At 35.5% G+C, this 12,247-nt stretch overlaps 1 non-coding gene across 1 annotated transcript; it reads left to right on the forward strand.

Moving 5' to 3' along the window:
* Nucleotides 1–4,486: 4,486 nt before the first annotated feature.
* On the forward strand, nucleotides 4,487–4,561 carry TRNAI-GAU. Its single transcript has one exon. It is a non-coding gene; the product is annotated as a tRNA-Ile (tRNA).
* Nucleotides 4,562–12,247: the final 7,686 nt, after the last annotated feature.

Here is a 12,247-nt window from a genome sequence, read left to right on the forward strand (position 1 = left end):
GCCCATTAAACAGTATCTGCTCATTTTAGCATAGGTTTAATTTTAACAACAGTTTTGAAACAATTTTTCTTTTTTCTACTGCCGTTTTTCATTTTTGACATCAATCTGTTGCATCTTTGACACCACTTGTGCCTGTCACTGTTGGAATGATGTTACTAATAGTGTAAGAATTGTTTCTGAGGATATGAGAATTTGGAAAGTTTGAAGATATCTTGCTACAAACCTTTGCCCATGTTCTTTCCAAGCAAAGATGCTAATCAGTATTATCTACTCTGGCTTTGGCAGAATTCATTGGGAGACTGTGTGTGTGTGTGTGTGTGTGTGTGTGTGTGTGTGTGAGAGAGAGAGAGAGAGAGAGAGAGAGAGAGAGTCTACTAAGAGAGCCTAGTGAGCTGTTCCTGTTCCACCAGGGAACAATGTCTGTGGGATTAATCAGCATCTAGAGATCTGTGCTATGCTACATCTATGCTAGAACTTGCGTCTAGGTGGTCTTGCAGCTTGTTGTAGGGGTCTCACATAATGGCCTGAGATTCAGGAGAGGACTTCGGTCCTGGAATAAGCTAATAATGATAGAATGGGACTCTAACCAGAGGAACTGGGTTATTGACTAGGTTACTAAGGTATGATGAATTAAGTCAGAGAATCATTTCTTGAGGTGGCACAACCTCGGAACTGGACCAACCAAGCAAATTTGACATAGAGCATCATCTGTTGTTTTTCATTCAAGAGCATCATAGGATTCTTGTCCAGGAAAGGGACTGCATCTGTAGGTGGCCTAACCTCTGTTCAGAAAAGTGTAGGGAAGGGAGTCAAGCAAGTTTTAAGTCATTAAAGGTTTCTATATGTATTATTACCCATTGAAATAACTGCCATGGTTCTTAGTTTTCAATGCCCCTTGCCCCCCAAATCACAAACAAACGTGATTTGAGTGGGGTAAGTACAGCTAAATGTCTGAGAGTGTGTATGTGGTTTTCCTGAGGCATTTCTGGAGCCAGGGTGAAAGATTTGAAATGTAGTAGAAATGAAGTACAGAATTAAGGTCAAACAAGGCAATGCATTAAATGGGTCATCAAAATTCACATTGATGTCAAGAATAATGATAGGATTGAGGAAGAAAACCAACTTAAGTGCCAAATATGCCAAGATAACAGTAGATAACGAGTAGGTCTAGAAAGGTGACTTTCATACTTTTGGGGCCACTACTTGTGATGGGGAAAACATTTTCTCTCAACAGGTACAAGCACACATAACAAATTACAATTGTATGAAATAGTATTTACCCTTTTTATATGCTGTGCACTCTTCTACTCTGCTTCATTTTTTGAGATGGTCTGGGTTGATATCTGTTGTTTAATAAACACTGATCTTGAGGATGGTTTAGCTGGATGCCATGAGCCTCAAAGGTGGAAAATCTTTTATACAAGGGTGGAGAAGTTAATTGTAAGTAGCGGAAACTGGGGCAAGGCCACTACCTTCTCAACTTACTTTCCCTGAAGAGCTTCGCTGGAATAACATTCTCTGAGGTTTAATGACTGGCAAGTGGTAGTGTTTGGTGTGAAGTGTTTGATGAGAAACTTAAGTATGTTTGTTTACTGTGGGAATTGTCAAGAGAGTAATGACTAACAGAAAATGGGGGTGGGGGAAAGAGTGCATTGATTCAAATGGAAATGAGAATAGAAAAGAGGAGAGATGGAGTAACTTGCATTTTTTATCTTGACCAAGATGACAGAGATGTTAGTAAGGCTGATACCAAAATTTCAAATGGAATTCTGAGGGAAAGTGATTAATTTCCTTTTAAAAAGAAAAAGATAGTTTAAGAGAAACAATCAAGAATACTAAAAAGTACCTTAGATCTAGTTTATGATTTCAGGAATTCTGCTAACTATACATTCACCTTCCTCATCCATAAATCATGTCATTGGACTAGGAGATTCTTAATCTGACCACTGTAAATGTTAAAATGTTTTTATGTTATTCTGTATATTGCATCCACATTATTGACAGTAGAATATGAATGTGTATGTTATTCTCTAAATGGTTCTTAGAATCACTGAGACCAAGCCACTTAATTATTTTAAAAAATGGTTTATTAACCTAAAATATTGTTAGTAGTTTATTAAATGTTCTTTACTCACACTTGATTTTTTATTTTTAGTTACATGAACATGCAGCCTACTTGGTGGACAGTTTGTGGGAGAGCTCTCAAGAACTGTTGAAAGACTGGGAATGTATGACAGAGTTGCTTTTAGAAGAACCTGTTCAAGGAGAGGAAGGTATAGTATTTTTTCAAGTCAGTTTACATATTGTTGTGTTTTCATTAATAATCATATCATCCAATATAGATTATTTCTTTAAAATGGTATGTGCAAGCATGCTTTTTGCCAAGGGAACAGTTTGTTTCCTTTAACAAATAGGAATGTCTCAATAGTTGGTAACACCTTTCCACATTAACACTGCTACAATGCTGTATGCACAACTTTTTAAAAACCCATGTGTTGTGTAATGTTCAAAAAAGTTTTTGTTATGCTGATTTGAGGCACAAAATACTGATGTACTTAATGTCCAAAAACAATGCATCCAGAATTTTTTTGCTAGATTTATATGTGGACTCAGAAAAACCTTTGACACATAAGGATTTAGTTAAACCACAGTCATCCCCTATTTTGTTATATTTTCTTTAAAATTAACATCAGGAAATCAGAAATAAGGTGATTTTCCTAGCTGTTCAAGAAATAGGGAGAAATAATAGCCATATGATAATTTTTGAAGTATGCATATTTTTATACACTGTATAACAACATGCACAGTGAAATGGATATGTATACTTAATAAAGAGGTTATATTCTAAAAGCATATATGAATATTAGCTCCTTGGAACTAGAAATGCTTTTTCCTATATATGGCTAGGCTTATGAGAGCTGTGTTCTGGGTTCCCTTCACTTGTGTGATCACAGGAATATGAACATATAGTTCTGCATTTTCTCCTTTGTATTTTACTTATACATATTCCTGTTAAATTCACTGACTTCATACATTCTATTTTTAACTAATCTTACTATTTTCCCTGATAAAAATCAATTCCTTTTCTAATCACTACTGACCAATCAACACTTTAAGGGCCTGGCATACTATTTAGTGGTACATTCCATCTGTTTTTCTTACCTTGCTCGTGGTCATAAAATTAACAAATACCAGAGTGGATTAGAGCTTCTCATTTCTGTTTTCAAGCCATTTTTCTTTATATTACCTCAGGCTCTATAAGGTTATTTCCAAGGAGAGGGGAGGCAGGTAGTATAAATTAAGGGAAGAAGAGCCAAGGTGGTATGCTTTGGTATGATTGATTTTTTATCCTTATACAAGTAAGGTGTGTAAGTCAATAGATAATAATTACTAAATCTTTCCATTATCAAGGTGGTCTAGAAGGATTTACCTTGTTAAAATAACTATGTACTATTAGGTGTTTCATTATGGTTTAAATTGAGTTGACATTGGGTTTCTTTGCCTTCTAGTCAAGAGGTTGGTTTGGTTTGGCTTGGGTTTGGTTAGTCTCGTTTTAGTTAGAAAAGTGACTTATTTGATTGGAACATTTTACAGAATGATTCAGTTTTAGGCTATGATTGAACCTGGGTAGGCAAGGCCTGAGAAATTAGGCATAACAAGTACATAACCATATGTACTATATAATGATTCAACTTTTTTCATACACATTTGTCTATATGCATACTGTATGCCACTTATAAGCTGTGGTGGAGAATGGCATCCAAATCAATTTTCTATGCTAGTGTTTTTCTGTATTTTATGATAACAAAATGCTATCAGTAATTTATGTAATTTTTAACACTAGAAATTAAGTTAATTTTTAGATAGGTGGAGTGTGATAGAATTTCAGCAGAGAAAAGTCTAGTTAAGGTTAGAGCACAGTGTTATAACATCAAGATCAAGGGTTCAGATCCCTGTACTGGCCAGCCACCAAAAGCAAAGCAAAGTCTAGTTAGCAGTTAGAGATGTAGGACTAAAATTTGGGAAAACAGACACATCGTGAAAGACTACCAACATCAATTTAAATCATACTAGCCTTAAGACTGTCTTGCAGTGTTTTTAAGGGGCTGGCGTGTGTGTGTGTGTGTGTGTGTGTGTGTGTGTGTGTGTGTGTGTGTGTGTGTGTGTGTGTGTGTGTGTGTGTGTGCTACAGCAAACTCAAATTGCTGGATAAATTTTTAGCATAATGTGAGTTTGAGTTCTTGTTAACAGCTCTGCCACCATATAACAAGAAGACCATACTGAGTTAAACTTCTTTAAGTGTCAGCTTCTTCAACTGTAAAATGAGGATCATAGACTACATAATCTTCTTTGATCATTTCTAGTGCTAAAATTTTGTGATCCAGTTGATGGGTGAAGTAAGTGTGGATAATGGAATTCATCAAAGCAGGAATTATTAATTCATTTATATTTTTCAGTTCACTTATAATTTTTAAAATACTTGGCTGGCCAGTTAGCTCACTTGGTTAGAGCATGGTGCTGATAACATCAAGATCAAGGGTTCAAATCCCTGTACTGGCCAGCCATCAAAATACTTATGCATATATATACACACACACATATATATATATAATTTATATGTGCCAAATATTATGCTAAGTGCTGAGGGTACTGGATTAAACTAGCTCAGCTTACTGCCCATATGGAGTTTACATTCTCATGGGGAAGGCAAACCAAGATCAAGTAAGTAATCAAAATAATCTCAAGAGTTAATAAGTGTCTATTATGGAAAATAATAAGGAGGTGTCCATCTTTTAGACTGAATCCTAACAGAAGACCTTTCTGAGGAGGCCACTTGTGAGCCAGGAAGCTAACAGATAAGGGACTGGCTATGGGAAGTGCCAAAAATAGCTATCTAGATACAGGAAATATCAATTGCAGAGCTTCTGAAGCATGAATGATATTATGTTCTAGGAGCTGCAATAGCTAGAGTATAGTGAGTCAGTGGTATAAGATAAGGTGGAAGCAGAGGTAGATAATGTGGAACATTTGAGTTTATAAATAAATTTATTTAGTTTATTCTAAGTGAAATAGGGTGCCATTGAAGGATTTTTGAACGGTGGGGGGGTACTGTGATCCACTTCATATTTTAAGAAAAATGCCTATACATATGGTTTGAAATAGGCAGAAGACCAGGTGTATAATCATTGCAGTGGTTTCTATGGGAAATGATAGTAAAAATATAAAATAGGAAGATAGCTTGTAAAGAAGGAAAGCACTCATGGCTGAGTTGAAGATTGTGGATAGGGAACAAAAGCAGGAAGAGCAAGAGAGATCAAGACCTCTAGCTAGCTACAAAAGGGATAATAGATAATTATACCCTTTACAATCCCAGTAAAGAGGTGTTCGAGAGGTATGGTTAATTATACATGTTGCAGAGGAGAAAAAGAACAACACAAAGATCAATTAGTGATGATTTAGGGCATTGATGACTTTAAAACATTTATTTTCAGTGTTAGTAAATAGAGAAGCCAGAGTTTAAGGTGTTAAGAATAAAATCAGGGGCCGGCCCAGTGGCGTACTGCTACAGTGCGCCGCTTGAGAGCGCGGTGGCGTTCCTGCCGAGGGTTCGGATCCCACATACAGACTGGTTCCCACTCACTGGCTGAGCGGGGTGCGGGTGCAACACCGAGGGTTGCGATCCCGTTGCCGGTCCCGGTCCGGTACGGGCGCGACACTGAGGGTTGCGATCCGTTGCCAGACACGAAAAAAGACAAAAAGGAAAAAAAAAAAAGAATAAAATCAATAGTGTGGAAATGGAGATGATGTGTGAAGAGGGTTCTTATGAGTTGGAAAGTTGTGTCGTTATCTGATAACTCATAGTGTGAACAGCTACCCATTTGTTTCATTCACTGTGGTTCTTGTTTGTGGCTTAAGGCTTGCTTTGCTTTCAGTTTTTTTTTTTTTCCTTTTTGTCTTTTTTATACTGACCGGTAACGGGATCACAACCCTCGGTGTCACGCCCGTACCGGGGACCGGCAACGGGATCGCAACCCTCAGTGTTGCGCCCGCACCACGCTCAGCCTGTGAGCGGGAACCGGTTACCACATGGGATCCGTACCCTCGGCGGGAGCGCCGCCGCGCTCCCAAGTGGTGCACTCTCCAGTGCGCCACTGGGCCGGCCCATGCTTTCAGTTTAATCATATGGTTTTGCTGTCATATTCCAAAAGGGATTTCAATTAAATTTCAGCTCCTTTTGAGTTTACTTTATCTCCCCTTCAGAGAAAGTTTCTAAATGAATGGTTTCAAATGATATAGTAAATTAACAAAATTAATGACATTGGACATGATGTAAGGTTGGGTTGTATGAATGCTTCAGCACTACTATGAATTTTATCATATAGTGGGAGAATGTTTCTATTCTTGAGATAAGTTGTTCTTTCTCTCCTCATTTTCCACAGGACTAGATTTTCTTCCCAAATAAAAGAAAATGCATTTAGTTCATGGAAAGCTTTGTAGTTCCTTTATCCCCAGCCAAATGTGAAACATTTTGCAATTCTGGAATCATAAAAAGAGAAATTTAGTTGTTACTTAGTAGAAAGCTTTTTCATATTACTATGGGGGTATGTATAGAAAAGCTGGAATTGTTTCAGGTGTTTTCCCTAAGACAATTAAAATGTTTAAACAAAAAATGGTCAGATTAAAATGTGCATATGTATTCCTGTACAGGATAATTTTGGTGCAGAATGAAGGTCAAGATGTCATTATGTCTTTGCCTTTTCATTGCTTTCGCCCCTACTTTCTTAGGTTAATTGTATTTTTTCTTTCTAATGTATACCTAGTTCTGTCTCTATAATCCCTATATCTATTGGTCTTCAACATAAGTAACTATATGGAGGGCGGGAGAAAGATAGAACTACACTATTTAAGTTATCCTCAAAATCTGTCTTTAAAAATTCATGGGAATAAATTCAACAGGAAAGTACACAATCTGTGTGAAGAAAACCATAATCTTTTGTTAAATGACATAAAACAAGATCTCAAAAATGAAAAGCTATATTATGTTCCTAGCTGGTAGGATTATAAAAATGTCAATTCTTTCCAATGTATAATTTTTTCACAATACCAGTCATAATTCCAATGGATTTAAGAGAGTTCTGGGAGGTGAGGTGGGAACAGGAACTAAGCAAAATGATAATAAATTTTATGTACAATTTTAAGCTTAGGTTAAAAAAAAGTCAGTATAGAATAGGTTTAAGAGCACTGACTGCGGAATCAGATTACCTGGGTCCATATATTCTGTTACTAGCTGAGCACTTTGAAAAGTTACTTAATCTCTCTGTGGTTCATTTTCCTCATCTGTAAAATAAGGATATTAGTTTCTGTCTCATGGAATTGTGGATAGAACAAGTTAATACATGTAAACCACTTATATCTATGCCTTTTACATAGAAAATGCTTAATATATTATTTGCTGTTAGCATTATTGAAATTAGAAAAAAGTTTAGAAAAAGGACCAGGTGAGGGAATTTTGTTTAAATACTCAGATTAGTTGAATTAAGTTACATATTAAGTTATAACAAATTATAGATCTGCTGTAATCTGAAATAATTGTCCTAAGAATACACAAATAGATTAGTGAAACTAAAGAATACCGAAATAGATCTTAGTATATATGAGCGCCTAAGACAGGTTTCAAAATGACATTTAAATTTAACAGGGAAATCTAGTTTATTTAACAGTGGTGGAGTCATAATTGTTTATCTGGTGGCAAAAATAAATGCCAAACAGGTTAAAGGTACAAAAATAAGAGCAAGAGAGAGAGAGAGAGAAATTAGAAGAAAATGAAGAAGAGTATATTTCTGTCATCTTCAGGACAGAGATATTTGAAGGCAGTTAGAGAAACCCACAAGCCATAAAACAAAAAAAAGACAAGTGTGGCTTTGTAAAAATTATTAATATCTGTGTGACAGAAGACACCACGAAGAGTCACTAACTGGGAGAAAATATTTGCGTCATTCAACAGGAGAAAGGTTACTACCCCTAGCATGTGAGAGTTCTCATAAATGGATAAGAAAGGTGAATAATAGAAAAATGGACAAAGAATAAACATAGAAAAGTCTTAGAAATACTCCACTAATTAGTAGACAGGAGGAAGCAAAATAACAATATTTTTCAACCATTGGACTGGCAAAATGAAAGGGGCTTATATCATCTAGTGCTGGCAGATATATGAGGAATCAACATTTTTATCACTGCAGTTGGAGATGTAAATTGCTATAAATAATCTTATGATTTGTCAGTATTAAGATAGATTTTGCCCTTTGACACATTATTCTCTGTCTTAGGAATTCATTCTACAGAAATAAATATCATTTACATAAATATATGTGTATTAATGATTTTTGTTGCAGCATTGTTCATAGTATTAAAAACCTGGAAATAATTTGAATGATCATATATAGAAGATTGACTAAATTGTGGTATGTAAATTATGTAGTCATTTATAATTAAGAAAATTATTTATGTACATATTGACTTGAAAGATACTAAAAATGGTGTTAATTGAAAAATATGTCATGATCTTTCTGGTTTTAAAAAAAGCACTATTATATGAGCTTTGAAATGATATAGAAAGAAGTACAGTTAAATTTTAAGATTGCCTAACTCAGAACTGTCACATTAGAAGAAGCCAAGTATTGGAAGAGACTAGAATTTAGTCTTTTTCTTTACTTTTATACCTGTTTTTAATTTGACTTATGACAGCAAGCACATACTACTTTTTTAAAAAAAGAAAAAAAAGATAGCAAAGTACAAAGCTTAACTTCAGACTTTAAAATAATTAGTAATAGAATATGCTTGTGGTTTTTTCTAATTGTGTTCATCTTTAGTACATGGTTGTAAAACTATCTATTCATACTTGTGTATTTTGTTTCACCTTAGCAATGTCAGACCGGCAGGAGAGTGCCCTTATAGAACTAATGGTGTGTACAATTCGTCAAGCTGCTGAGGCACATCCTCCGGTGGGAAGGGGAACCGGCAAAAGAGTAAGTTATATTAGTGAGAAATCTACAAAAAAGCTTTTAGAGTAATCAACTGTCTTAAATATTCGGAAATTTTACTGATATTTGTAATCCTTAAAAATATGATATTTTTATAAATAATACAGGCTTTGGTGCTTTATCTTCATAACCTGTCTACGATACTCAAATTCCGAAAATTGATTATTTCCTTCATGCTTACATAGTACCTGTATCTGCTTCTGTTACAGTATTTATAATGAACTTTAAGAAATTTCAAGGGCTGGCCAGTTAGCTCAGTTGGTTAGATCATGGCCTTGTAACACCAGCGTCAAGGGTTTGGTGCCCCATACTGGCTAGTCACCCCCCATAGTAATTTTTTTAAAAAAGAATTTTCTTTTCTCTTTTTTTTTTTTTTTTTTTAAGAATTTTCATATTCATATATATTAAAGTGTATAAAGGCTCTGGAGGCAAACTGCCTAGTTTACAAGCTCTTCTGTTTAGCAGCTGTATAATCTTTGGATAGATGAATATTTATTTATTTATTTTTTTATTGTCTTAGTTTCCTTATCTGTAATATGGGACTAATAATGTAGGTATTATTTGTATTAAAGATAGTTAAGATAATCACAGAGGGAGAGACTACTGGCTCTGTTGATATGAAGAGGTAGGCAAATACTTTCATCAAAAAAAAGTGTAAAACTGGAAAATTGTGTTAAAAACATCATATTGGGGCTCTGGAAATTCACCCATGATTTAAAAAAAAAAATTGAGGAGTATTTTTTCATGTAAAACTGATAGAACTTCAGGTAAAAGCAGCAGGAGTCTACACCCTTCTTTCCTGGGTTTAAAATACACACACACACACACACACATACACACACACACATACCCCACACCTCACACCCCACACCCCACACCCCACAAGCTTAGTTGGTGAGATCTATCTATAGTTTTACAAGAGTGGTACTGGCTACAAAAAACAGGAAAAAAACAGCTTTGCTTTCAGAGAAAATGGATTCAATATGGACAAGTGGTAAGAACCCACAGTTTTGTTAACTAGAAGTGACCATCTTGATAGAAACAAACAGGGAGAATCTACAGTTTTGATAATCTGAGGTTGTGGTCCCAGTTGGTAAGGGTGGTAGACCAGCCAAAAATTTAACTGAAAAACCGTGGAAATGAGAAAGCTATAAAAATGCTAGATAAGCTCTCAGCACATCCATGGCTGACTGGAAAATGTTAGAGAACCCAACGGAAAGTAAAAGTCAAGCCAATCATAAGAACTGACTGAACTTTGAATATGCTTTCTATACCACAGCAGATCATTCTCAGAGGGAAGAAGCTTTATTGATTTGAGGTATTTGAGCACAACCTCTCCCCAAATCATTGGCCAGCAACTAATCAATTCAAACACAGTAAGGACTCCTACGAAGAAAGGCTAAAAAACAAAAGTAAGATTTAAAATTCTGAGCAGAGATAGCAGAAGCCAGACCCCATGGGGGAAACAAATTATACAGTTTAAGTTAAAGGTGTTCTGTATTAGTCCATTTCTGTTGTTTATAACAAAATACCTGGAACTGGATAATTTGTAAGAAAATGAAATTTATTGCTTACAGTTTTGGAGTCTGGGAAGTCCAAAGTCCAGGGAACACATCTGGTGAAGGCTTTGCTGGTGACAGTGCCACAGGGGTCTGACATGTCAGAATGGCGGAGCAGAGAGAGAGACTAACCCCTTCATTCACTCTCTTTTTAGAGCCACCAGAACCACTACCATTATTCTAAGAATGGATCAAGCCATTCATGAGAGTACAGTCCTCATAGTCTAATCACCTCTCCAGTGCCCTACCTTTTAACTGCCACAATAGGATTTCCCACACTCTTAACACTGCCAAAGTGGGAACTAAGCCTCCAACACATTAAACCTTTTGGGAGACACTATTTAATCCATTATAGGTTGCTTTTGTGAAAATTAAACTTACAAAAGTAAGTTAAGAAACCTAGATACTATATTATCTTAAAATGTCTACTTTTCAAGAAAAATTAGTCATACAAAGAAACGGTAAACTGTGACCACACTTAAGGAAAAAATCAGACAACAGAAATGGCTTCTCAGTAGGCCCAAATGTTGGATTTAGCAGACAAAGACTTCAGAGTCCATTTTATAAATATGTTCAAAGAATTCAAAGAAAATAGGAAAACACGAAATAGAGAACCTTGGTAAGGAAAACCAAATGAAAACTCTGGAGTTGAAAAGTACACTGCAGAAGTTTAAAATTCACTAGATGGGCTCAATAGCAGGTTTGAGATGACACAAGACAGAAACAGTGAACATGAAAATTAATAGAAATTACCCATTTTCAAGAACAGAGAGGGAAAAGGTTGAAGAAAAATGAACAACACCTCAGAAACATGTGGGAACAACATAAGGTGCACTAAAATACTTGTAATGGAAGTCCCAGAGAGAAGAGAGAGAAAGAGTCATGAAAAATATTTGAAGGAATAATTGCCCAAAACTATCTAAATTTGATGAAAAACATTAATTCATCAATCAAAGAAGCTTAACAAAGTTGGATAAACACAAAAGTTCCACACCTAGACACAGCATATTCACACTTGTTGAAAGACAAAATAAAAAATCTTGAGAGCAAAAAGAGAAAAACAGTTCATGTAGAGGGTGGCAGCAATAGGATTAGCAGTTGATTTCTTAACAGAAACAGTAGAGATCAGAGGGCAGTGGAATGACATATTCACTGAAAGTGAACAAAATTGCCAACCAAGAATTATAAATTCAGTAAAATCATCTTTAAAAATGAAGATGTAATAAAACCATTTGCAGATAAACAAAAAACAAAAATAGGGAGGTGTTACTAGAAGACCTGCCTTACAAGAAATATTATAAGAATTACTTCAGTGGGCTGGCTGGTTAGCTCACCTAGTTAGAGCATGGTGCTGATAAGACCAAGGTCAAGAGTTCAGATCCCCATACCGGCCAGCCACCAAAAAAACAAAAAAGAAGTGCTTCAAGCCATAAGGAATATCACCAGATCTGAACTCCTATCCACAGAAAGGAATGAAGAGCACCAGAGGTGGTAAATATGTTGGTGGATATAAAAGGCTTTGTATATTTGTATTTTTTTCTTTTAGTTTCTTTAAAGGAACGTGAGATTATTGAAATCAACAATTATAGTACTGTAGTATTGGGATTATAACATATATAGATGTGTCAACAATAGCACAAAAGAAGG

The sequence above is a fragment of the Galeopterus variegatus genome, unplaced genomic scaffold (assembly GCF_000696425.1).
Source record: "Galeopterus variegatus unplaced genomic scaffold, G_variegatus-3.0.2 Scaffold20227, whole genome shotgun sequence".
NCBI lineage: Eukaryota > Metazoa > Chordata > Mammalia > Dermoptera > Cynocephalidae > Galeopterus > Galeopterus variegatus.